This window comes from Cynocephalus volans, chromosome 6, assembly GCF_027409185.1.
Source record: "Cynocephalus volans isolate mCynVol1 chromosome 6, mCynVol1.pri, whole genome shotgun sequence".
Lineage (NCBI taxonomy): Eukaryota > Metazoa > Chordata > Mammalia > Dermoptera > Cynocephalidae > Cynocephalus > Cynocephalus volans.
Genome location: NC_084465.1, coordinates 86,401,612 through 86,426,376, shown reverse-complemented (window position 1 = coordinate 86,426,376; position 24,765 = coordinate 86,401,612). Strand labels below are relative to the sequence as shown.

The window sequence follows — 24,765 nt, the reverse complement described above, 5'->3', positions numbered from 1 at the left end:
GATATGGAGAAACTGCTCAACTTCCATGTATTTCTGATATAAATATCAAGAGTAGCTTTGTGTGTTTCAGATTAGTCTTCTAAAATGACATTTGATGAGTCACTAAACCAGAATCCTCATCAAAATGCAAAGTATGGTTAAAAGTTTGCTTTGGTGGTAAGTTAAAGGAAGTTGGTCTGAAGTCTGATTTTCTATGGTCCCTCTGTTGATAACAAATGATTTGTGCCCAGAATATTTCTACACAGCATTTATCTTCAGAACAGTATCACCAAGTTTGATCTTTGCAGGAAGTGGTTGATTCTTTGGTATATGCTGAATATATTTCAAGTTACATGATTTAAATATATACTTTCTAGATGGAAATAGGGATTTAAGATTACACTTTATGCACTTTCCTGTTTTAGATTAACATTTGTTGGCGGTTCGCCGGTACAGGTATCTGAACCCTTGATGTTGGTGTTATATATAACACCTCACTCTAACCAACTGAGCTAACTGGCCAGCCCTAGATTAACGTTTGTTTAAGGAACTCAGAAGCTTGGGGGGTGGGTCACCAAATCAAGTGTTGTGGTATCAAGCATGCTAGTTTGATCCCCTTATTTTAAGGTGGGCTGTAACACATGATTTTAAATATGATTTAATACAATTTTCTGTTAGGAACTGTCCAGTATAGTGTACTTTCCTATGAAATAGTCAAATGGTAGCAGCTAATTTTAAGCAAGTGAATTATTAGAGTACTAGCATATCTACTATAGACTAGTGACAGTTTTCTTTTAATTCATTCATAATATCTCCTCAAGTTTAGATTGTGGTAGATCCTCAAGATCTTAGTCCATTGCATTTTGGTGACTTCTCAAGCATTTAGTTTTCAAGCATTTAGCATTTTCTTTCATTCTGGGTAAAATCTAACTTATAAGAATAAATCTTTATTTGCTGTATCTAACTTTTTCTTAATTTTCATGTTTCTTTTTTTATCCTCTCCATAGCCCTTTGAGGTAATGCCAAGTTGGTGACGTTATCTCCATTTTCAAATAGGCAAATGTGGGCACACAAGATTAAAAGAATTAGCAAGAACACAAATGAAGCTTGGAACTAGACTTTGGAACTCTTCACCTTTGACCCTTTTAAAAAATTGATTGTTTTGACATAGTCATCAAGAACAAATTTGAGAGTTTATTAGGAGTAGGATGAGCTGTTAGTTATTTCCTTTCCTTGAAGACTTGAGTGACCACCATTTATTATTCTCCTTTTGAGAAGGGTTACTTTGTATATCTTTTTGTTTATACACATAGGGTGTGCTGGCTGTCTCATGCCAAAGCCTTATTGTAGACAGAGATAATTTTGTGCTTACTGTTCCGGGCTCCCTTTATAATGGAAGGATTAGATTTTGAATCCACTGGTTAATCTCAGAATTACTGAAAGTGGGATGCCCAGACATTGTGCCTCCTGATTTTTCGCAATAGGAAATACATAGCACCACAGATGAAAGTAGTCTTATCTAAAAAACGGAGGTTTGACTGGATTCAGTCTCAAAATATAACTTTGAGTTTACAAGAAAATACAGAAGCCTGAGGGACAAATTAAATGCCGCGAAGAAACTAGCCAAATCCAGAATGTGGGACATTTCACAGGACAAATGATGCTGTTTTTCCCTAAACCAGCATTGGCATGGAAAAAGGGCAGGGGCCTGTATAGTAGAAGACTTATGAGAATAACAAAAATAAGCACATGCCCGAATTAAGTTATTTGTGAACAGTGTAAATAGCCTTATGAAGCACCATGGAGAACCTAGAAAAGGCTTAGAGTTTTCCCCCAGAGACATGGCGGCCTTTAGGTTCACATTTGGAATAGTATTTTAGCTGTACTACTTTCTAGTTGTATGATCTAGGTGTGGGATCTCTGAAAAGGTTTTCAAAAATTCTTTGAGCCTTTTTTTCCTCATTTCTAACATGGCTGCTGATGATAGCCACCTCATTGAGTTCCATCGAGCATTAAATGGGGTTATGCATGCATGCTACAGCCCTTAAAATACTGCTTGGATCATATAAGTACACAGTATGTTCTAGCTATGATATGAGCCACAACATGGACCCAGTGGTGGAGAATGAGGTAGGCTCGTTTTCCTCTAAATATGTGGAGTATGGAAAAGAAATAGAAAACTGTTTATTCTCCATCCCTCACTACCTTGCCTAGTACCCGTAGGATAGATTTGGTGTGACCATAACTGGAAGGGCTCCTCTACAGAAATAATCCTTATGTCTGACAGACCTGGATCCTCAGATGCCCCAAGGGAGGTACACATGTATGATGAGGATTGGAGAGAGCCACTCCTTAGGTGAACAACGTGGGGAAGGGGGAATGATAAAGCCCTAGCAAAATACTTGACTTCTAACACCTTTGATTCTTTTTCTTTTGCCTTCTTTAATTTCTCAAGTGGGCCTTATTTCCTAACTTTAAGAAATGTCTTTCTGGGTATAAATAGCCATGTTATTCCTAATCTTATTGTCTTATTACTACTCTCCATCAAAAGAATCAAAATTCCTAAAATATACTCACAATATCAAAAGGGGTTTCTTGAAGTGAACCATAAGGCCTATTAATCACACAGTTGAAGTAGTCATCTGGTAGAGAGCAAGTTAGGTTCTCGTTGTGGGGTCAGGTGTAGAGAGTGGAATGATGTTTCCACAGAGTTTACTGTCTGGGAAAACAATCTGAGCTAAAGTTAGTCATCAGCATAATAAGGTTCTATATGCTGATGGGGCCCTTACTTTGCCCGTGACTGGAATGACCTTATGAGTATTTCCTGAGGCAAACATTTGAATACCTTGTCTGACAGGTACTTATGGGGAATGCATACTTTAAAATCAGTCTTGCTAGAAAATGCAGAATGTCTCTTAGCTTTACCTCAACACCTAGATATCTGATTTTTTTCCCCCTGTACTTAATTGAGCTGGGAAGATGAATATCTTATACCATAGAAATCTCTTCAGAGTTTAAATGTGTTTTTTCCACTTGCATTGTTTGGTGTGATTGCTTAAAGGAAGTAGAAGCACTGGGCTAAACAGTGGAGTAAAGGGCGTTCTTCATAACTGAAGCGTCCTCAGATTGTATCCAGGCTTCTGCTGGCCAGTGGGTTGGTCTCTGGTTCTTGACATAGAAAGCAAGTAACTGGCATACTAAAAATGAAAGACCAAAGGTACAAGGTGGAAATTGCAATATACAATATTGTGTTTTTGGTTTTTTTTCCTTTAGAGCAGAGTTATATTAATGATCTTTTAAAGGTCATTTTGGTGCTTCTTCATGAACTTGAGGCAATTTTTAGAACTACATGGATCTTGTAGGAAATCTTAAAAGGCTTTTCTGTTAGGGCAGTAGGATTATTCTAACAGAACATTTTATTTAGCATTTGGCTTGTTAACTTTGAACCCAGCTTCTGGGTTCACAGAAAGTTGACTTTTAGGGTATAGGGAATATTAGAAAGCTCTTGGCTTCCTCTGTGATTAGAAGAAGTTTATTCCTCTGTGGTTTTGGGGTGAGGAATATCATATTAATAGTAAGCTGCAATAGGGAAAGGCAGTGTAACTTCTTGTAAATAATAAGTCAGTCATGGTCATTCTCCAGTTAGAAGGGCTAAAGAACTAGACAGATGTCCATGTTTCAGACCAAATTGAAAGATACAATCTACTAAATAAGGCAGAAATCTCAGAACATGGTCATTTTGTGGGGGATGAAACAAGTACTTATGGAGAAATTATACCATGCACATTAAATTTAGAGGACTACTTGATAAGGATGATTGGTAGAGGTCAGAAATTTACATGAGATTAACAACAGCTTCCTAAAACGGGTAAATCTCAGTGAAATCTGTTATTTCCTTTCCATATGGATTCTGAATATGGCGAGAAAGATTGAATATGGGAGATCTCCCTGGCTGCACTTCTAAGAAGTTAGCAATAGCAATCATTAAACTAGGCTCTAGACAGGAGAAGGGAAACCAAAGGAGTTCTTATTTAAAAAAAAAAAAAAAAAAAAAAAAAAAAGCAGGAACGTAGTGATGCCATGTCTAGTCTAGGGGAGGAAACAAAACAATACCATAGTTTATATAAAATAGCTGAGAGAGAGACTACTGTAGGCTGTGGATGAATGTGTCCTGAGAATTGGAAAACTGTCTTGAGGACTGGGGGGAGGTGGAATGACTTACAAGTGAAGAGACTAGGCAGGGGCCCTGGAGTGGGTTAGGTGAAGTCCCTGCTGGATGTCGACATTCTTAAGGGCAGAGACTGTCACTCATCTTCTGTCCAAGGGCTGACTGTTTCTTGGCACTGTGATCAGGTGTTATTTGATCCATGATGGATACAGGAATTAAGGCCATATAGAAATTGGGTGAGACAGAAGCATTTTAAGTATAATTGACAATGTAAAGCTAACACTATGAGATACTTGAACTCAGAAGAAGACATCTATAGAAACAGTAGAGCTGACATTAACTGTGAACTGAGCAAAAAGTAATGATAGTCACTGATGTTGAATATTAGAAATAACCCATTTAAAAATTGCCTTTTGCAGCAGACAGCTTGGAGTAGCAGATAAATGAGTGTTATGGGTGGGTGATTTTCTTCACAATGGCCTGACTTTGAGCACTTGACCAATATAGCTGGCACTTACTAAGCACTTTTGTGCTGGTCACTGAATTAACCCATTTTAATCTTCACAACAGTCCCATGTCCCCACTTTACAGATGAGGCAACTGAGGTACAGAGAGGTGAAGTAACTTGTCCAGGGGCATGCAGCTGGAAAGTGTTAAGAGTTTCTGCTCTTAATCAGGTTACTCTAACAGAAAACTTCCCCCAAAAGGTAAGTTTGTTTCTTGCAGTTATTATTTATTTGGTTCAACATGCCCCTGAAAGTTTGACAATGATCCCAATAGATGCTGGATCCTCCCCGGTCTGGAGGAAAAATGTGGTTATGAGTGATGAATGAATTTAGACAATTTACTTGGGGAAGTTATTGGTAAACTCTTGTGTTTAGAGAACTGTGGACAACAGAGTTCTCCATGCATGGCTGCTCTGGATGATTCAGATTTTACATCATCAGAAATAATCTGGTGAGCATGTGCAGAGGAATATCATAGTTTCCCTATGGCTAGTATATGAGTGGTGTATGAGCCAATTATTTCTGAGTCCACTCTGCTACATCCATGCGTTCATTATGTGCTTGTGCTATGATGCCTAGAATTTTGTCCTCTATTTCCATAGTTTATCTGAGATGGTCATCTTTGAGGTCTTCATGCCCTTTATTTAAACCTTTTATTACGAAAAATATCACACATAAAAACAGGGAAGCTAATATAATGAAACCCATTTTCAGCCATTATCAATATTTATATCTCTGTCTTCTTCCTTTTTTTCTAGGTTATTTTGAAGCAAATCCTAGGCTTTTTTTTAATTGACACATTGTAATTACATGTCCTTATGGGGTACAGTCTGATGTTTTGATACACATATATGTTGTATAATGATCTGGTCGGAGAAGTAAATATAACCATCTCATACATTTATCATTTCTTTGTGGCAAAAACTTTTAAAGCCTCTTCTCTAGCTATTATGTAATGTACAAAACAACTTTTTAAAAAAAATTACATTCCTATATGAGTCAGATCATGTGGTATTTGTTTTTCTGTGCCTGGTATACTTCACATAGCGTAACTATCTCCAAGTCCATCCAAGTTGCTGCAAATAACAGGATTTCATTCTTTTATAGCTAAATAATATTGCATTGTGTATATATACCATATTTTTTTAAATCCATCCATTCATTCATTGGACATTTAGGTTGATTCCATATCTTGGCTATTGTAAATTGTGCTGCAATAAACATGGGAGTACAGATCTCTCTTGACAGTTTGACGACTTTTCCTTTACGTATGTTACCCAGTAGTGGGATTGCTGGATCATATGATAGTTCTTTTTAATTTTTTGAGGAACCTCCATGCTGTTTTCCATAATGGCTATATTAGTTTACACTCCCACTGACAGTGTACAAGTATTCCCTTTTCTCCACATCCTCAGCAAAATTTGTTTTCTTTTGTCTGTTTGATAGCCATTCTAACTGGAATAAGGTGGTATCTTGTTTTGGTTTCCATTTGTCTAAGTAATGATATTGAGCATTTTTTCATGTGCCTGCTGGCCATGTGTATGTCTTTTGAGGAATGTCTATTAAGATCCTTTGTCCATTCCTCAGTTGGGTTGTTTGGGTTTTTTGCTGTTAAGTTCCTTACATATTTTTGATATTAACCCCTTGGCAGATATATAGTTTGCAAATATTTTCTCCCATTCTGTAGGTTGTATTTCCATTCTGTTAAGTTTCCTTTAATGTATAAGTCTTTTTATTTTTAGTTTTAATACTACCTATTTTTGCTTTTGTTGCTTGTGCTTTTAAAAAAATCCTTGGCCAGCTCTGTGTTGTAGATCAGTTCCCCTGTGTTTACTACTAGTAGTTTCATCAGGTTTTACATCTAAATCTTTAATCCATTTTGAGTTGCTTTTTGTATATGGTGAGAGATAGGGATCTAGTCTCATTGTTCTGCACGTAGATATCCAGTTTTCCCAGCACCATTTACTGAAGAGACTGTCTTTTCCCTAATATGTATTCTTGGCACCTTTGTTAAAGTTAGATTTGGCCAGTCAGCTCACTTGGTTATAGCATGGTGCTGATAACATCAAGGTCAAGGGTTCAGATCCCCATTCCAGCTACCTGCAAAAAAAGTTGGCTGTAGGTATGTGAATTTATTCCTGAGCTCTGTTCGATTAGTCTGTGTGTCTGTTTATATGCCAGACCGTGCAGTTTTAGTTACTATAGCTTTGTAGTATAATTTCAAGTCAGGTAGTGTTATGCCTCTAGCTTTGTTTGTTTTTCTCAGTATTGCTTTGGGTATTCAGGGTCTCTTTTAGTTCCATATGAATTTTAGGGTTGTTTTTTTCCATTTCAGTGAAGAATGTCATTGATATTTTGATAGGGATTGCATTAAATCTGTAGATTGCTTTGGGTAGAATGGCTATTCTAACAATATTAATTCTTCTAATCCATGAACATAGGATATATTCTCATATGTCCTCAATTTCTTCAGAGTTTTATAGTTTTCACAGTAGAGGTCTTTCACCTCCTTAGTTAAGTTTATTCCTAGGTGTCTTTTTTTTTTTTTCTGTAGTTATTGTAAATGGGATAGTTTTCTTTTTCAGATAGTTCACCCTTAGTGTATAGAAATGCTACTGACTTTTGTATGTTGATATTTGTATCCTGCAACTTTACTGAATTTGTTTATTCTAACAGTTTTGGGGTGTAGTCTTTAGGGTTTTCTATATATAAGATCATGTTGTCTGCAAATGGACAGTTTGATTTCCTTTCCAGTTTAGATGCCTTGTCTTTCTTTCTCTTGTCTAATTGCTTTGGTTAGGACTTCCACTACTGTGTTTAATAGAAGTGGTGGAAGTGGGTATCCTTCTCTTGTTCCTCATCTAAAATGTTAGCAGGGGTTTGTCATATATGCTGTTACTTCATGTTAGCTGTGGATTTGTAATAAATGGTTTCTATTGTGGTACATACCACAAAGAAATGATAAATTCATGAGATGATGGTTACATTAACTACTCTGACCAGATCATTATACAACATATATATGTATCAAAACATCAGACTGTACCCATAAGTATGTATAATTACAATGTGTCAATTAAAAAAAGTCTAGGATTTGCTTCAAAATAACCTAGAAACAAAAGAAAAGGACAGAGATATAAATATTGATAATGGTTGAAAATAGGTTTCATTATATTAGCTTCTCTGTTTCTACGTGTGATGTTTTTCATAATAAAAAGTTTAAGGGGCATGAAGACCTCAAAGATGACCATCTCAGATAAACTATGGAAGTAGAGGACTTCAGTTGAAATGATCATAATATGATTTTTGTCTCTTTCTGTCAACATGGTGTATCACATTTATTGATTTGTATATGTTAAACTGTTCTTGCATCCCTGGGGTAAATTCCACTTGGTCATAGTGAATTGGCTTTTTATTGTGCTGTTTGGATTTGTTTTGCTATTATTTGTTGAGAATTTTTGCATCTATGTTCGGCAAGGATATTAGCATGTAATTTTCTTTTGTTGTGTCCTTGTCTGGTTTTGAAATCTGAGTAATGCTGGCCTCAAAATGAGTTGGGAAGTATTCCCTCCTCAATTGTCTGAAATAATTTGAAGATAATTGGTATTAGTTCTTTAAATGTTTGGTAGAATGGAGCAGTGAATCCACCAGGTCCTGGGCTTTTCCTTAATGGAAGACTTTGTATTACTGATTCAATTTCCTCAGTTGTTATTGGGTCTGTTGATTTTCTATTTCTTCATAATTTAATCTTAGTAGATTTTATTTGTCCAGGAATTTATCAATTTCTTCTGTGTTTTCAAATTTGTTGGCATGTAGTTATTTGTAATAGTCACTTATGATCCTTTGTATTTCTGTGTTATCAGTTGTAATGACTTCTTTTTCATTTGATTTTGAGTGTTCTCTTTTTACATAGTTAGGCTAGCTATATAGCTTTGTTAATTATATTTATTTTTCCAAAAATCCACCTATTCATTTCATCAGTCTTTTCAGTTGTTTTTTTGTTTATTTGTTTTTATTTCATTTATTTTTAAATTTATTTTTGATGAAATCATAATTGATTGTACATACCTGTGGGGTACAGTGTTGTATTTCATTTATTCTGTTTTATTTCTTTCCTTCTGCCAATTTTGGGTTTAGTTTTTTATTTTTCTAGTTCCTTTATGTGCATCATTCGATTGTTTATTAGGAATCTTTCTTTTTTGATATATGCATTTATTGCCACACACTTTCTTCTTAGAACTGCTTTTTTCGTATCCCATAGATTTTGGTATGATGTTTTCATTCTCATTTGTCTCAAGGAATTTAAGTTCCCTTTTAATTTCTTTATTAACCCATTGGTGGTTTGGGAGCATGCTGTTTAACTTCTGTGTATTTGTAAACTTTCTGAAGTTTTTCTTGTTATTTTCTACTTTTATATTATTTTAGTCAGAAAAGATAATTGATATGTTCTCTATCTTTTAAAATTTATTTAGACTTGTCTTGTGGCCTAACATATGAACTATACTGGAACATGTTCCATGTGCAGGTGAGAATGTATATTCTGCAGCTTTTGGATAGAATGTTCTGTAAATATCTGTAAGGGCCATTTGATCTGTGGCACAGTTTAAATAAGGTATTTCTTTGTTTTCTGTCTAGATGATCTATTGCCGAAAACAGGGTGTTGAAGTTCCATACTGTTATTGGATTGTGATCTCTCTCTCCCCTTAGGTCTAATGATTGCTCTATGTATCTGGGTGCTCTAGTGTTGGGTGCATATGTATTAACAATTATATTCTCTTGTTGAATTGATCTCTGTCATTATAATGATCTTCTTTGTTGCTTATTACAGTTTTTGATTTAAAGTCTATTTTAGCTGATATAAGTATGGCTACTCCCACTTGCTTTTGGTTTTGATTTGCATGGAGTATCTTTTTACAGCCTCTCACTTTTAATCTGTTTGTCTTTAATAGTTAGATGAATCTCCTGTAAGCAGCATATTTTGGGGTCTTACTTTTTTTTTTTAATCCACTCATCCACGCTATATCTTTTTTTTTTTTTTTCCTTTTTCCTGGGAGCTGGCTGGTAAGGGGATCTGAGCCCTTGACCTTAGTATTTCTGTATCTTTTAATTGGAGCATTTAATCTATTTTACTGATATGTGAAAACTTATTCCTGCCATTTTGTTAACTGTTTTCTGGTTGTTTTGTAGATCGTTAGTTCTTTTCTTTTTCTCTTATTATTTACTTCTGTAGATTGGTAGTTTCCTGTGGTGCTAAGCTTTGTTTTTTTTCCTATTTCTCATTTGTGTATCTGCTTTAATTTCTTTTTTTAAGGTTACCTTGGGGCTAACATAAAGAATCTTGTAGTTATAACCTATTTTAGGCTGATAGCAACTTAACTTTGGTCACATGAAAATATTCTAGACATCTTCTACCCCTAACACACGTTATACTTTTGTTGCCTTCATTTACGTTTGTATCTGTTAAATGTCCCTTAGCCACTAATTGTAGCCGTTGTTTTTTTGATGAATTTGACTATAAACCTTCATTTTAGAGTATTAGAGTATTTAAGTATTTACAGAGCATCATCACCTCACTAGGGTGTTCTGAGTTTGAATTACAAACTTACCTCTGTAGGTGAATTTTATACTTTTATTATTGTCTTTTTCTTTGCAGTTGTAGCACTCCCTTAAGCATTTCTTGTTAGGCTGGACTAGTAGTGATGAATTCCCTCAGCTTTTGCTTGTCTGGGAAGACTTTATTTCTACCTTATTTCTGAAGGATGGCTTTGCTAGACAAAGTATTCTTAGCTGACAGGTTTTTTTCTTTCAGCACTTTGAATAAATCATCCCATTCTCTCCTGGTCTGTAAGGTTTCTGTTGAGAAATCTGCTGATAGTCTAATGGAGATTCCCTGAAATGTGACTTGATGCTTTTCTCTTGCAACTGTTAGAATTCTTTCTTTGACTTTGACTTTTGACTGTTTGATAATGATGTTCCTCAGTAGAGGATTTTTTTGGGTGAGCTTAATTGAGGACCTTTGAGCTTCCTGAATCTGAATGTCTGTATCTTTCCCAATACCTGGGAAATTTTCAGCTGTTATTTTATTAAATAGGGTTTCTGTAGCTTTCTCCATCTCTTCTCCCTCTCCTGCCAGAAGAGACAAAGCCAACACCTAAACCACTGTAAGCAAGGTGCAGGTGTGCACAGGTGCAGCAGGGTCCAGCAGCTCTGTGGAGGGCCTCTGGATCAGCTGTCTAGCCTGGAGCAGGACTGCAAGGGTGCAGCAGGGTCCAGCAGCTCCACAGAGGCCCGCCTGGTAGAGAGGCAAAGCTCCTGCCCGGTTCACTGTCAAGCAAGGAGTAGGCATGTAGTGGTGCAGCAGGACGTGGCAACCCTGTAGCGGGCTGCCAGATCAGCTACTGAGCCTGGAGCAAGCCTGCAAGTATACAGCCAGGCCTGGGAGCTTTATAGAGGCCTGCCGTGGGGAGGCAAAGCCACTGCCCAATCACTGTTGGTCAGGGAGCAGGTGTCTGCTAGTGCAGCAGGGGCCAGCAGATCTGGAGGGCTGTGGATGGAGGTAGACCTACCACTAGACTGGCTGTCAGGCTCAGCAGACCAGTGGGTTGAGGGTGGGTGTACATGGAGATGATGGACCTCCACTTTTTGGTGGCTTCCCTGTTGAGTAGGTCTGCCCGTTCTCTTGGGGGGTAAGGCAGTGCCATGTGGGTTCAGTCATCGGGTCTTGGTCTTTCTGTCGTGCCTAGGCTCCAGGCAGCTGGCATTGTGGTCCTGCTGTTGTCAGTGTGAACATGGTAGAATGAAGGTGGGGCCTCAGGATAGAGGGAGTCAGTTTCTATAGGCCCCCAGGGCTGGATGCATTCTGGCAGCAGGTTCAGTTCCAAGATGGTGCTGTGCTGTAGCAGTTTAGGTTGCAAGGCTGGAGGTTGCTCTACTTGGGTGGCTTCTATGATGCCATACAGTTGCACAAACCCCCAGCTACTCTCCAAACTGCCTATGGGTCCTGAGAGGACTAGGGGACTCTCTTGTGGCAAGGATTGCTAGAGTTTATGACAGCAGTGGGAACATCTGGGTTTTTTCCAGCTTATCTTCTCTCTGCCTGACTGAGCCAGTCCCTGTGGGAAGACAGTGAGGCAGAGACAAGATGCCTTGCTCTGCTCTTTATGGTGGTAATGCCAGTCTTTTCATGCTTTATCACTTCATCAGTAAATACTTTAGCATGTATTTTAAAAATATCATGTCTCCATGTTAGTGTTCTAGGGCTGCCATAACAAAAAACCATAAACTGGGTGGTTTAAACAAAAACTTTTACTCTCTCACATTCTGGAGGTTAGAAGTCTAAGATGCAGGTTTGGTTCCTTCTGAGGGATGTGAGTTTCTTGTCATTCTTGGTTGTGGCAGTGTAACTCCACTTTTCACATGGCATTCTCACAAGTGTGCTGTGTGTCTGCCTCCAAATTTCTGGTTTTTTTTATTAGGACACCAGTTGCATTGGATTAGGGCTCACCAAAATGACCTCATTTTAACTTGATTATCTCTCTGAAGACCCCATGTCCAAATAAAAGGCACATTTTGTCTAATGGGAATTGACTTCATATGAAAGGGGCGTGGGAGGATGGCACAGTTCAACCCATAAGTCTCTTCAAAAAATTCACATACTTAGTTAATAAATAGTAACGCTCAAATATCAAATCTAGTCAGCATTCATAGTTCCTTGATTTATCTGTTTTTTTAAAAAGTTGACTTGAGTCAGTATCCAAACAAGATCTTTTTGGCCAGTCTATTGCATGTCCTTTAATCATAGGTTCCCTCCTTCCCTTTTTCTCTTTTTTGGTGCATTTGTTAAACTTGGTTTATTCTGTAGAATGTTCTGCATTATTTTGCTGAACTATATCCATGTGCAGTCATTTAACGTGCTTCTCTGACCCTTGTGGGACTTGGATTAGACTCGAGTTTACTTTTTGTTTGAATGAGACAAAGTGATAGGTGATATGTACTCTTGCATCAGGAAGCAGATAACATCTGTCTCTTTGTGACGTGAAATGGCACAAATCATTGCTTAGATTCATGAATATGTGGTTGCAGGGTGATAATATTCTAGTTCTACCATTTCTTCATTTGTTAGTTGGAATGCATTTGAAAAGAGGAACTTGTCCTCGTCAGTTATGTGATTACCCTGAGGTATAGTCTGTATAAGAGAGACCGGAAAAATGCTTGATTCCCCCCCCTCATTTATTTACTAACTTTTATATATGGGTTGCCTTGACATCCTACAGGCTAGAACAGTGTATGTGTGGGGGTTTAAACGTATTTGTGTTTCAAAATTATTGGAATCATTCTTACTGATGTGCAAATTATCCTATCCTGAGAGGACTGTGGAAACTTCAAGTTAGTGCCAGTGTCCTTTTTTTTTTTTGGTGGCTGGCCAGTATGGGGATCTGAACCCTTGACCTTGGTGTTACAACACTGCGCTCTAACCAGCTGAGCTAACTGGCCATCCCAATGTCCTTTTAATGCCACCTCAGTAGTTGACAGCTCCCTTAATATTTTGGTACAAGAAGTCAAAGGTTTATTTTGTATGTTTCCTGTCCCAAGGAATGGAATCAGCCCTTTTCAAAACCAAGAAGCCCTGGTTCCTTGGGAAATGGTATTTAGAGATCACAGTGAGATCATGCCTCTCTTCGGACCAAATTATTGGCCTTTCTTTGGTTGTTCATTTTCGTTGTTATACGTATGCCCTTAGTTCCTCTCCCTGCAGGTCTCAGTCATGGCTGCTCTTCTGTGTCACTCTCTGACATGTGCTTCTTTATTCCTAAATGTGAATATTTCCCTATTTAAAAAAAATTCTTGGGAATTTCACTTGTTTCTGTTGCATTTTTTTGCTTTCTGCTTGAAAGCGAACATTCACTTGGATATCTGTTAAACATGAGGTGTCTAAAACCGAATTTCTTTCCCTCTTGAACCACTGCTTTACTTTCTCTGAATTTTAATATTGCTTAGGTCACACAGGTTTGATCTTGAAATCATCCTTTTTTGCCCTCTGGCCAAAGGATACCAAGTGTCCTCAAGTTTCTCTCCCCTTGGTGCTTGCTTCGGTATTCTTTCCTTGGCTACCTCCTTGTTATAGGATTCAGTCTTAATTCAGTCCTTTTAGGCTTCTTATCATGTGTAAGTGGAGAAAACAGCATGTAGGTACAACCACCCTGTGAGGCGTGACCATGGAGGGCTTTTGCTTTGTTTTCAAGCTTTAAAGCTATTTTTAGAGATGCCTGATCAGCAATTTAGGATTCTGTGTTACTGCCAAATTGTGAAGTTGCTCTTTCAATTTTATAATCTGCAAATGAGTCCTGTAACTTCTCAAATGGAAGTAATTGGTCCTTTCTATTTGAATTATATTCAACTACAAACAACCACAAACCAACTATTATCCTAAGCTGTCCTTGTTTAAAAAAAAAAAAAAAGTATCTGGTTTCAGTAGTATTCAGTTGCAGTCATGGCTGATCCAAGAAGAATTTGGCAAATCTCTCTCATCTGTATTTTAGGCAAAGCTTTTTACATGATTCTTATACTGCTTCAAAGTTCAGATTGGCAATTAGTAATTAAGTGTGAACCCGTGAATAAAGACTAAGAGGAGGAAAAGTTTACTACTTAGGGTTGGGAAATAAGGTTATCCAAACTTCAATGCTCCAAGGCCAAATAGTCAAACAGAACAACTTTTAAAAAGCCTGTTTTAAAAACTTTGGTCTTTTCTTCTGCATGGGAGTGATATATCTGTATGTTCTAAACTCACAGGAGCCCTCAAAACACTTCTCTTTACATTTGCTGTCTTCTTTGACCACATGATACCATAAGTGTGAAGTAAGAGGTTTGTCAGATGGATTGAAACATCAAGAGAGGAGAGACTGATGTACCCTCAGTGTGTGACATCGTGCTAATTAATGTCGCTATGTAAACAGTGGATCAAACTAAGTAGATGTAAATCTTAATGAAAATCAAGATGAGGTTTGAGAATTAGCTTATAGTTTACGGGACATCTGTGTAGTTAACATTTTTTTTTTTTTTGACGATGAATAATATATTACAATTGGGAGGAAGGATGAATTGTAGAATAGCAAGTTGAATTGTAACCATATACATATGGTAGAAGGGCAGTCAGATAATTTAGAAGAAATCATTCATAAACCAAGTATGTTACCAAGCAGCATGAGTTGAAAAAGGAGGTGAAAAAGAATGAACTGGAGTCAGATGCAACTGAAGTTAGGGACAAGGTTAGAAGTCACACCTTAGTGCCTTATACAGTGCAATGGACTCTCTCTCTTCCCCTCTCTCTCCTTCCACCATATTCTTCCCTTCCATATTTTGGTTTTTGATTTTTAATTTTTGAAAACAGAAGTATATTTAAACAACTTCTAATCCTACATTTAAATTCACTTCTAGTAAATCTGAACAGAGTGCTTGAACTGAATCACATGTGACTTTGGCTCTAATTAATGCCACGGTATAAATCATAATGGATCGATCAAACTAAGTAGATATAAATCTTAATGGAAATCAAGATGAGGTTTGAGAATTAGCTTAGTTTATGGAACATCTGTGTAGTTAGCTTTTAAAAAAATTTTTTTTTTACAGTGAGTAATATTTTACAATTGGGGGGAAATGAGTTGACCATTTCAAAACTTAAAAAATTGAGAATAGTCAATTTATTAGTAGTATAAACCACTTAAGGACACATGTAAAAGGACAAGCCCAGAAGAGTAAAAGCCAAAACACTAACAGTGGTGATGGACTTACAGGTAACTTTTATATTTGTAGTTTATTCCAAGGAGCTTATGTTTTCACCATTTCCTGACCCTTTTCCTTCTCGTTTAGGGGATTTAATTTAAATACTTTTATTAGAAGGTCAGATTGACTGTATTTTAAGGATGCGTACAGCACTCATTTGATAGGGAACCAAAATATGGATAAGTTACTGCATCGAAGAAAATGAAGAGATAGGCCTAATTTTAAACAAGAAAACTGTTCAAGATTGGCAGGAAAGCTTACATTACTCTGTTAGGTACAAGTAAACTACTAGACAGGAAATCTCTCACAACATCCTTCAAAATAAGTCAATTTTGAAATTCATTGAAGGTGGCACACCATTTAGATAAATTGGGGGTTCCTGGATTGTTCAGCGTGGAAAAAGGGAGTCCTTAGGATTCAGACAGGACAGCATGCATTGGAGACTTCGGGCAGGGGGTGGGAGATGTGTCTTTCACTGTCTGTCTTTATGACTTCATCTTGTTTTTGATGTCTTCCTGCCCGCTAACTTCTTATAATGAAGTATGGAACTAAATTAATTTGAAATGAACATACATTAAAATTGACTTTTCTTTAGCTGTATAGTTTTAGTGCGTGTGTATTTGCGTAACACCACCACAGAAACAGGCCAGCTCTCAATCACACCAAAAAACTCCCTCATGATGCCTTTTCTAATTATATTCTTCCCCTTCCCCCCACATCTCTAATTCCTGGCAACCTCTGATCTTTTGTGTCGTAAGAGTACAGGGTACATTTGTATTTAAGAGAAACTGACAGACTGATCTCCATAGTGGCTGTACCATTTTTGCCTTCTCACCAGCAGTTTGAGTTCCACTTAGTTGGCATTCTCACTAGAACTTTGGTATTGTTCGTATTTGTATTTTAGCTAGTCTAATAGGTGTATAACAGTATCTCACTGTAGTTTTATTTGCATTTCTTTAGTGGCTAATAATGTTGAGCATCTTCTTACCATTAAGTAAAGTGTTAACTGTGGATTTTTTGTAGATGCTCTTTATCAGGTGGAAGACATTGCCTTCTCCTAGTTTGCTGACAGTCTACATGATGAATGAATGTTGGATTTGGTTTCGAATGCTTTTTCTTTATAAATTGATATGATCATGTGCTTTTTCTAGATTGTTATGATGAATTACATTGATTGCCTTTTGAATACTGCACCAACCTGCATTCCTATGATGAACTCTGTGGTGTTTTCTTCTTTGAACATATTGCTTGATTCAGCTTGCTAACATTTTTGTTGAGGATTTATTGTGTCTCTGTTCATGAGGGATATTGATCTGTAGTTTTATTTTATTTTTTTGTATTCTCTTCGATTTTATCATCAGGGTAACACAACCTCAAAATGTGTTGGGAAGTGTTCATGCTCCTATTTTCTGGAAGTGATTGTGCTGACTCAGTGTTATTTCTTTAAATGTTTGATATAATTCACCAAACAAAGATTTCTTCAGAATACTTTTTTTTTTGGACCGGTAAGGGGATTGCAACCCTCGGCACGGTGTTGTCCGCACCATGCTCAGCCGGTGAGCGCACTTTCCATCCCTATATAGGATCCGAACCCGCGGCCTCGGTGCTACCAGTACCGCACTCTCACGAGTGAGCCACAGGGCCAGCCCAGAATTTTTCTTTTTTTAAAGCTCAAATTTAATCTCTTCAATAGTTATGGGACTGTTCTAGTTATCTATTTCATCTTGGGTGCTTTTGGTTGTGTGTAGTTTTTGAAGAATTGGTTCATTTCATCCAAGTTGTGGGACAAACATTTACAAAGTTTTATAGTATTCTTATTTTTTAAATGGCCCTGGGGTCTGTGGTGATAATCCCCTCTTTTAGTCCTGATACGGGTTGTTCTTTCTTCTCAAATTTTTGTCAGTCTTACCGGAGGTTTATTCATTTTATTAATTCTCCCCATGCCCCATACTCCCCCAAAAATCCAGCATTTGGTTTCATTGATTTTTTTTTTTTCCTCTCATTTAAGAAGTGCATATCAGATTTCCAAATGATTAGAGATTTCCTATTATCTTTCTGTTACTGACTTCTAGCTTAATTCCATTATGGTTAGTGGACATGCCTTGTGTATTTAAAATCTTTAAAGTCTGTTAATATTTGTTTTATATCTGTGTTTTAAGGTAGATATAGACTATCTTGGTGAACGTCTCATGTTATTGGGTGGAGTATTCTATAAATGTCAGTTAGCTCTAGTTGGTTGATACTATTCAGTTCTGTATACTTGCTTATTTTTTGGTTTACTTGTTCCATTCATTCCTGAGAGTGGAATATTGAAATCCCTCACTATAATCATGAATTTGTTCTTTTCAGTTCTGTCAGTTTTGATTGTATATGTTGGAATCCTGTTAGGTCCATACACATTTAGGATTGCTATGTCCCTCTTTATCTCTGGTAACTTTTTTGCTCTGAAGTTTTTGTCTGCAATTAAATATCACTGTGTTTTTTTTATTTTTTAAAAAAAGATAGACCAGTAAGGGGATCTTAACCCTTGACTTGGTGTTGTCAGCACCATGCTCTCCGAAGTGAGCCACTGGCTGGCCTCACTCTAGCTTCCTTTTGATTAGTGTGTGCATGGTATATTTTACTGAATCCTTTTAAGACTACCTATATCATTGTAATTGAAATGAGTTTCTTAGACGTAATGTAGCTGGGTTTTGTAGGCTTATTATTAGCATTCTTGGCCTCTACCCACTAGATTCCAGCAGCCCCCTGCCTCCCCAAGGTGTGACCATTAAAAATGTCTGCAGACATTGCCAAATATCCCCTAAGGGGCAACATAATCTCCAGCTGAGAACCACTGCCCTATGTGTCATTTTTCTCTGGCTGCTTTCAAGATTTTTCTTTTGTCTTTGACTTTTGGCAAATAGTTATGTGTTTAGACATAGATTTCTTTGGGTTTATCTTGTTTGGTGTTCACTGAACATTTTGAATTCTATAGATTTTTGTCTTTTGCCAAATTAGGAAAATCTTTAGCCATCATGTTTGTAAATACTTTTTCTGCAAGTATTTTTCTTTTTCCTCTTTCTGGGATATCAGTAACATGTTAGAACTTTTGGTATTTTCCCACAGGTCTTTGAGCCTCCGTTGTTTTTGTTCAACCTTTCTTTCTCTTAGTTGTTCAGACTGAATAATTTCTGTTGATCTGTTTTCATGGGCAGTGACAGTTCCCCCTGTCATCTCCAGTCTGCTGTGATATTTTTTTAAAAGTCACCTATTTCTTATATACATTCTATCTTTCCATTCTTTTCAAGCTTGCTCACACTTTGTGGAGCATTTTTATAATAGCTTCTTTAAAAGTCTGTCAGTTAACTTCAACGTGTGTGTCATTCTTGGCATTTGTTTTATCTTTCCCTTATGATGGATCATCTTTCCCATATGAGTTGAGATTTTTCTAGTTCTTTATATGCCAAGTAATTTTGGACTGTTACATTGGATAACTTGAATATTATAAGACTCTGAATCATATTTAAATCCAATGGAGAATGCTGAGACTTCCGTTTCAGTATGCAGTTTACCCAGTTGGGTTCAGGCTGCAAGTTGCAACCAGCCTTCTGTGGGTTATGGCTCCAATCTCAGTTCTGTTTTTGAAGTATTCTTTGGATCTGTCTCATGTGTGCACCACCTTGTGCCAGTCTGGGACCTGGGCAGTGATCTGTCCCAGGGCTCAGGTCTCAGAATTGTGGGTATTCTGTTTAGGTTCAGATTCGAGCACATGTAGCTTGGCGCTAAACCCAGGAGTTTCTAGTAACTTCATGGAGTCGCTTTCCTGAGCTCCTCCCTCTCCATGATTTGATTAGTACTTTATGGTTCCCTGGGGCTTCCCTCTTTGGTTCTCCAGCCAGAAAAGCTGGGGCCTTAGTTACCCTGCGTGGTTGTGCCCTTCCTGTCACTGTGCCCATGTCCAGGGCTTAGTGGCAAGAGGAAAGAGAAAGAGAGAAAAAGCAACAGGGTTCAACCCATTTGCATGGGAACATAGCTCCTTCCCTCCATCAGTTTTAGGTGACCCTTTCCTGCTTCTCGAGCCAAGAATACAGGGCTAAAGTTCTTTCTGTGTACATCCACTGACACTTTCCGTGTTTTGTATTGCCCCAAGTCCAGGCTGGAAAAAAAGGGGTGAATAAATCACTTCAGATTCAGTAGTTCTCCACATTCCCCCATCCACCCGCTGTCATGTGCTTTTCAAAGTCTTCAAATAGCTGCTTCATATGTTCTGTCCAGATTTTATAACTGCATTCAATGGGAGAAAAGGTACCTATTCAGTTTTACCTGGATCTAGAACCTGGAACTAAAGTTTAAATAAGTTCTTTGAAATAATTTGATTCAAAAGAGGCATGTTGAGTTTTTTTTTTTTTTTTCCCCCCTCAAGAACTACTCATAGGTAATTTGCTGTAAAGTTTACTTTTTACTTGTGCATAACCTTTGGTTGAATTAAGGCTGAACAGGACCGTAGCTATCGTTTTTTGGAAAATAAATGTATATTCTAGCTGTCCATGTGATTCAGCATTAGAGATTTGTATGTAATATACCTCATTTTAAATGTAAGTGTCCAAAAACCTTCACTTGTTGCTCTTTTCTTGTTGCTTCCTATCTCTGATTTTAGTGAACAAAATAAACAAGGTTAACATGGGAGAGGGAGACGTCCCTAGGCAGGGGTTTAGAACAGTAAACAAATTCGGAATGGCAAGACACTCTCAATCCTGTTTCTAATTTTAGCATCAGCAACCAGAAAGGCAAGGGTTGCCCCAGTGAGGACACTTCCCCCTTTGTGTTTTTTCCTTGCTGAGTGGCCTACTTTGTCTTATCTAAAACACAACCTTACTATTCAGAGTTCCTTCCCATGTGGGGGTGAGAAAGGCTCTAATTGACTGTGGTTTTTCCAAGATGTCTAGTATGCATGCACTGATATCTTTTCAGGGTTCCTGTCTGGTAGACAACAGGAAGTGCTCAGTGAGCGTTGGTTGAGTGAGGATGTGTGATGCTTTTTCACAATTCAACTGTCAACCCAAATAGTGATTTCTGTGTTCATCTTGTAGCTTGTTTCTTGGTCTAGCGTTGTTTTGTGTTCACAGTCCCCACCCTCCCACATGTATTCAAGTAACAAAGATTGAAATTGTTTAATTAGCTTACTCTGATTGATGGTAATGAATGTGATATTTCAGACTTTTAAAAAACAAGGCCTGTATTTGATTTGTCCATTTTTTCCACTCATTTTTTAGGCTTACTATCACATTCTTAGCTCTCATTTCCTTTTTTTTCTACTCTGCCTTATTAGATTAACTTAGCAGCATGCGTGTAGGGTGCAAGGATGATGGACAGGGCAGAATGTGAACCTCGAGATGGATTCACATTTGATTCTTATAGCCAACCCTAGGTATAGAATGGAAATAGAGCTTGGCCCTACATGGGTGTGGGGGTTAGGGGGGAAGGTAACAGAAATGGAGAGACTTGCCAGGGTCTTGTAGCTAACATTGCCTGAATGGGACTTAAACCAGGCAATCTAAACCCAAAGTCCCCTTTCTTAGTCACCACTGTATGTAAACTGTATGTAGTTCTGTCATCTCAAATGTAAAAATATGGATGACTTCTAATCTCCTCTGCAAATCCATTTATGACTTTCAACACCAATTTTATCAGTGTGTTTTATTCAGATCTATAATTTCCTTCTATGTAGTGTCCTAATCACAACCCTGAAATGATATTCACAGAAAATATAACCTGCTTATATATGTAATTCTAAAATCAACATAATGTCCTAATACCAGAAAGGAAACATAAAACGGAAATTATTTATATAAAATATTATTTCAATATATAAATACTTGGGCATGACCAGAGCCTAAGGCATAAAGAAGTAGTCAAGTGCTTGTACCATATGTAGAATAACCCTTAGTAGACCAATATTGGTGCTGATATAAGAATAAAATTTATGGGCACCTGCAAGGTATGCAGCTGTCAGTAAAGTGACTTTCTATAGTGATGATATGCAGATCAAAATATAATAGCATCTTGATTTACATGGTTGCAGTTTTGGAAGATACAGTATAAAAACTGAGCAATAAATACTGTTAGGTTGTAGGCTCAGATAAACGGGTTTCTCACGTGTGTGAATGTCTAGGACATTCAAAAGCTGGGCAGGATGGGGACATTTCTTTATTCTGTGGGGCTGTTATGCACAGTTCAGGATGTGTGACATATCTGATCTCTACCTACCAAGTGTACCTTCTGAAGCCCCCTGCTCCTGGCCCCTAAATTTCTAAAACAACACCCTGCATAGTTTATTCATTGAGAATTACTGTTCTAGATCAATCCTTCCCCAGCTATGTTGGAAGATCAGTTTATAATTACCAGTCAGTCACTGACTTTTTGTGAAATACAATGAAAATAAATTATTAGAAAAACGAAATTTTAAAGTCAGAAAGATAAGCCCTGATTTTTAATAGATTAAACAGACATGAAATTCCTGTCAATATGCTATAAAAATTTCTAAGTGTTTAATCTCTACTTCTAAATTTATCTTCTTGTGGTACAGTTTCTCTCTTTATCTCACTCTCCTTAGTTTACCCAAAATGACCATTTCTGAAAAATTCTTCCTCTGGGAAGATTTTGGTCCCCCTCTTCCCTGGCCAAATGCTCAAATGTTTTACTCTCAGCACCTCCTCTGTTTTCTGTAAATACTATTTACTATAAAAATTGTTGTACTGTTTAATAGTGGAAATGAATTTAACTGCTTTTACCATCAAGGATCCCTTATTATCCACGATAGAAAGTTGTGATGCAATTTAACAGGCATAACTCAAAATTGTTTGATTTTTTTCTTAGCTTTCTATACTTAAGATCTACTGCATTTTCTTCCTGCCAACCTATAGGGAAGCAGTGACTTCTCAAACCTTAATTTCAGAAAACTTCTTGCTGTATTTTTTACACTATGAGAGTTTCAGTTGATTGAAGGTAATTCCCGTAATAAGGCAGGAGGGGTCCTGGGTCATCAGAGATTTCCGGCAGTTTGTGCTGGTGAATCCCCTCAGCAGGGGCCTGCAGCTGTTTCTCCTGTGGGTCTGTGTGGAGGAGACAGCACTGCTGGAGGAGTCAGGTGGCTCTGCCGCCGTCACTGAACCTTAAATGAAACCGGCATCCTTTTCCTAACTTTTGGTTACTCAACAGGCAGTATACCAGAACAATTACTATTATTATTTTTTTGTGTGTGGAGACCTTTCCTCCAATCATGGTTTAAAAATCAGGGTTTTGGTAGCATCTTTTAAACCTTCACTTGCCCAGCTGACTCAGTTCACAGTCACTTTGCCGTGATGCATGTAGTTGGCTTTGGTGTGCGTTTGCATAGGTATTTATAGTTGGACCCAGGCACAGAGTCATGAGGTAGCTTTAAAAAATTTTTCTCATGTGAAGTGGAACTGTGTGGGCCTTTAAGTATTTCTTAAAGTTTTTGATGCATATAACAAATACAGTGAAGTTGAAGGGTGTGGTCTTATTGCCCGCCTTGCTTTCCAAGGCTGGGTCGGGCCCCCTTTGGTTGTGATACTGGTGTGGCAGAGAGGGTACTTACACATGTAGAAGCTCTGTTGACAGCATTGTGGTTCTCAGAATGTGCACCCTGGAGAAACAGGACAAGGCCAGCTGTGGCTAAATCCAACACTGCCTGCTTGGAACTCGGAGGCATTGTTTTTTTTGACTTTTACAGAGTTCAGTTTTATTAGAAATGAGATCATCTTAGGTGGATTTACCTCTGTGTGATGAGCAAAAAGTACTGTAATACTAAGGAGAATTTTTGCACATTGTTTTACTGCATGATCCCCCATCCTGGAGAAATTGGATACAGGAAGCACAAACGTGTCCTCAGTTTCTCAGCTCCTATGTGCCTCTCAGGCACACTGAGAACATGTTTAAAGATGCATGCTTTACCATCAAGGATCCCTTTTTATCCATGATAGAAATTTGCAATGTAGTTTAACAGGCATAACCCGATTTGTTTTTGATTTCACGTGCTGCTTACCCACTAATCAATAACCTGATCTGGTGTTGAACTAAAGAAATGACAATTTGTTCCAATGTTGGAAGAAAAACTGTCTCATCTGGCTTCAGTGGGGGATGGTATAGAAATGTAGTACCTTCCTTAGGAATTTAAAAGTGACTTTTAAACCCTTCTTTTTGGAAGTTTTCAAACATACACAGAGAAAATAGTATAATGAACCCCATGTACCCATCTTTGAAGATGATCAATATTCTATTCTTGTTTTATCTCCCATCACTTTTTTTGAGGGGGGTGGTAGATTATTTTAAAGCAATTGATGGGTAACTGGTGGCATAGAAAGTTTGCTTTACATGCTAACGTAAGAGTAGATGTGTTAGTTTCCTATGGCTTCTGTAACAAATTACCATAAATTTGGTGGCTTATAGCAACAGAAATTATTTGTACAGTTCTAGATGCCAGGAATCTGAAATCAGTCTCAATGGGTTAAAGTCAAGATGTTGGCAGGTCTGGTTCCTTCCGGAAGCTCTAGGATAGAATCCATTTCCTTGCCTTTCCCAGATTCTAGAGGCCATCTGCATTTCTTGGCTTGTGGTCTCTTCCTGCATCTTCAAAGTGCATCACTCCCATCTCTGCGTCTGTTGCTATGTTGCCTTCTCTCCGACTTTGACTCCTCCTGCTCCCCCTTTATATAAGGACCCTTTGATTACATTGGGCCCACCCAGATAATCGTATAAAATCTCTCCGTCTCATGATCCTTAACTTAATCACACCTGCAAAGAAAGTCCCTTTTGCCATGTAAAGTAACATTCATGGGTTTCAGAGATTAGAACATAGATATATTTGGGACCATTATTCAGCTTACCACAGTAGGACCACAGTGTCATCAGCATTTAAATGTCAAACAGTAGTAGGGCCACAACTTCAAGAATGGGGGCTCATCACAGGGAAATATGTGAGGATAAAGCTCCTTAGAAGCTGGAGGGATCTCTGTGCAGAGTACATCTGGCCCCTTGGCATCGAGGACACAACATTCCTATCAGATAACAAGGTGGAGGGGGAGGCACATGTTGGTGTAAGGCCAATTAATAGCTGCTGCCTTTGAGATGAGAGAAAAGACAGCTCCCTTCAAACCTCACAGCCAAAGTGGTGCTGATAGTGCCTCACCATCTCAGCTGTCACTATTCACTCACTAAATGTGTCTTGGTTGGAAATTTTTTCAACTCTAATAGTTTTTTTTCCCTTTATAGTTCACTGGATTTGTGGGGGAGGAGAGGTAGATATAAGAAAATAGAGTGTAAATTTGTTGT

The 24,765-nt window shown here is 37.8% G+C and overlaps 1 protein-coding gene across 2 annotated transcripts in view; it reads left to right on the top strand.

Annotated features, from left to right (window-relative positions):
- IGF2BP3 (insulin like growth factor 2 mRNA binding protein 3) overlaps positions 1-24,765 on the top strand; it is a 128,060-nt gene that overhangs the window by 37,510 nt on the left and 65,785 nt on the right. The window lies entirely within an intron of this gene.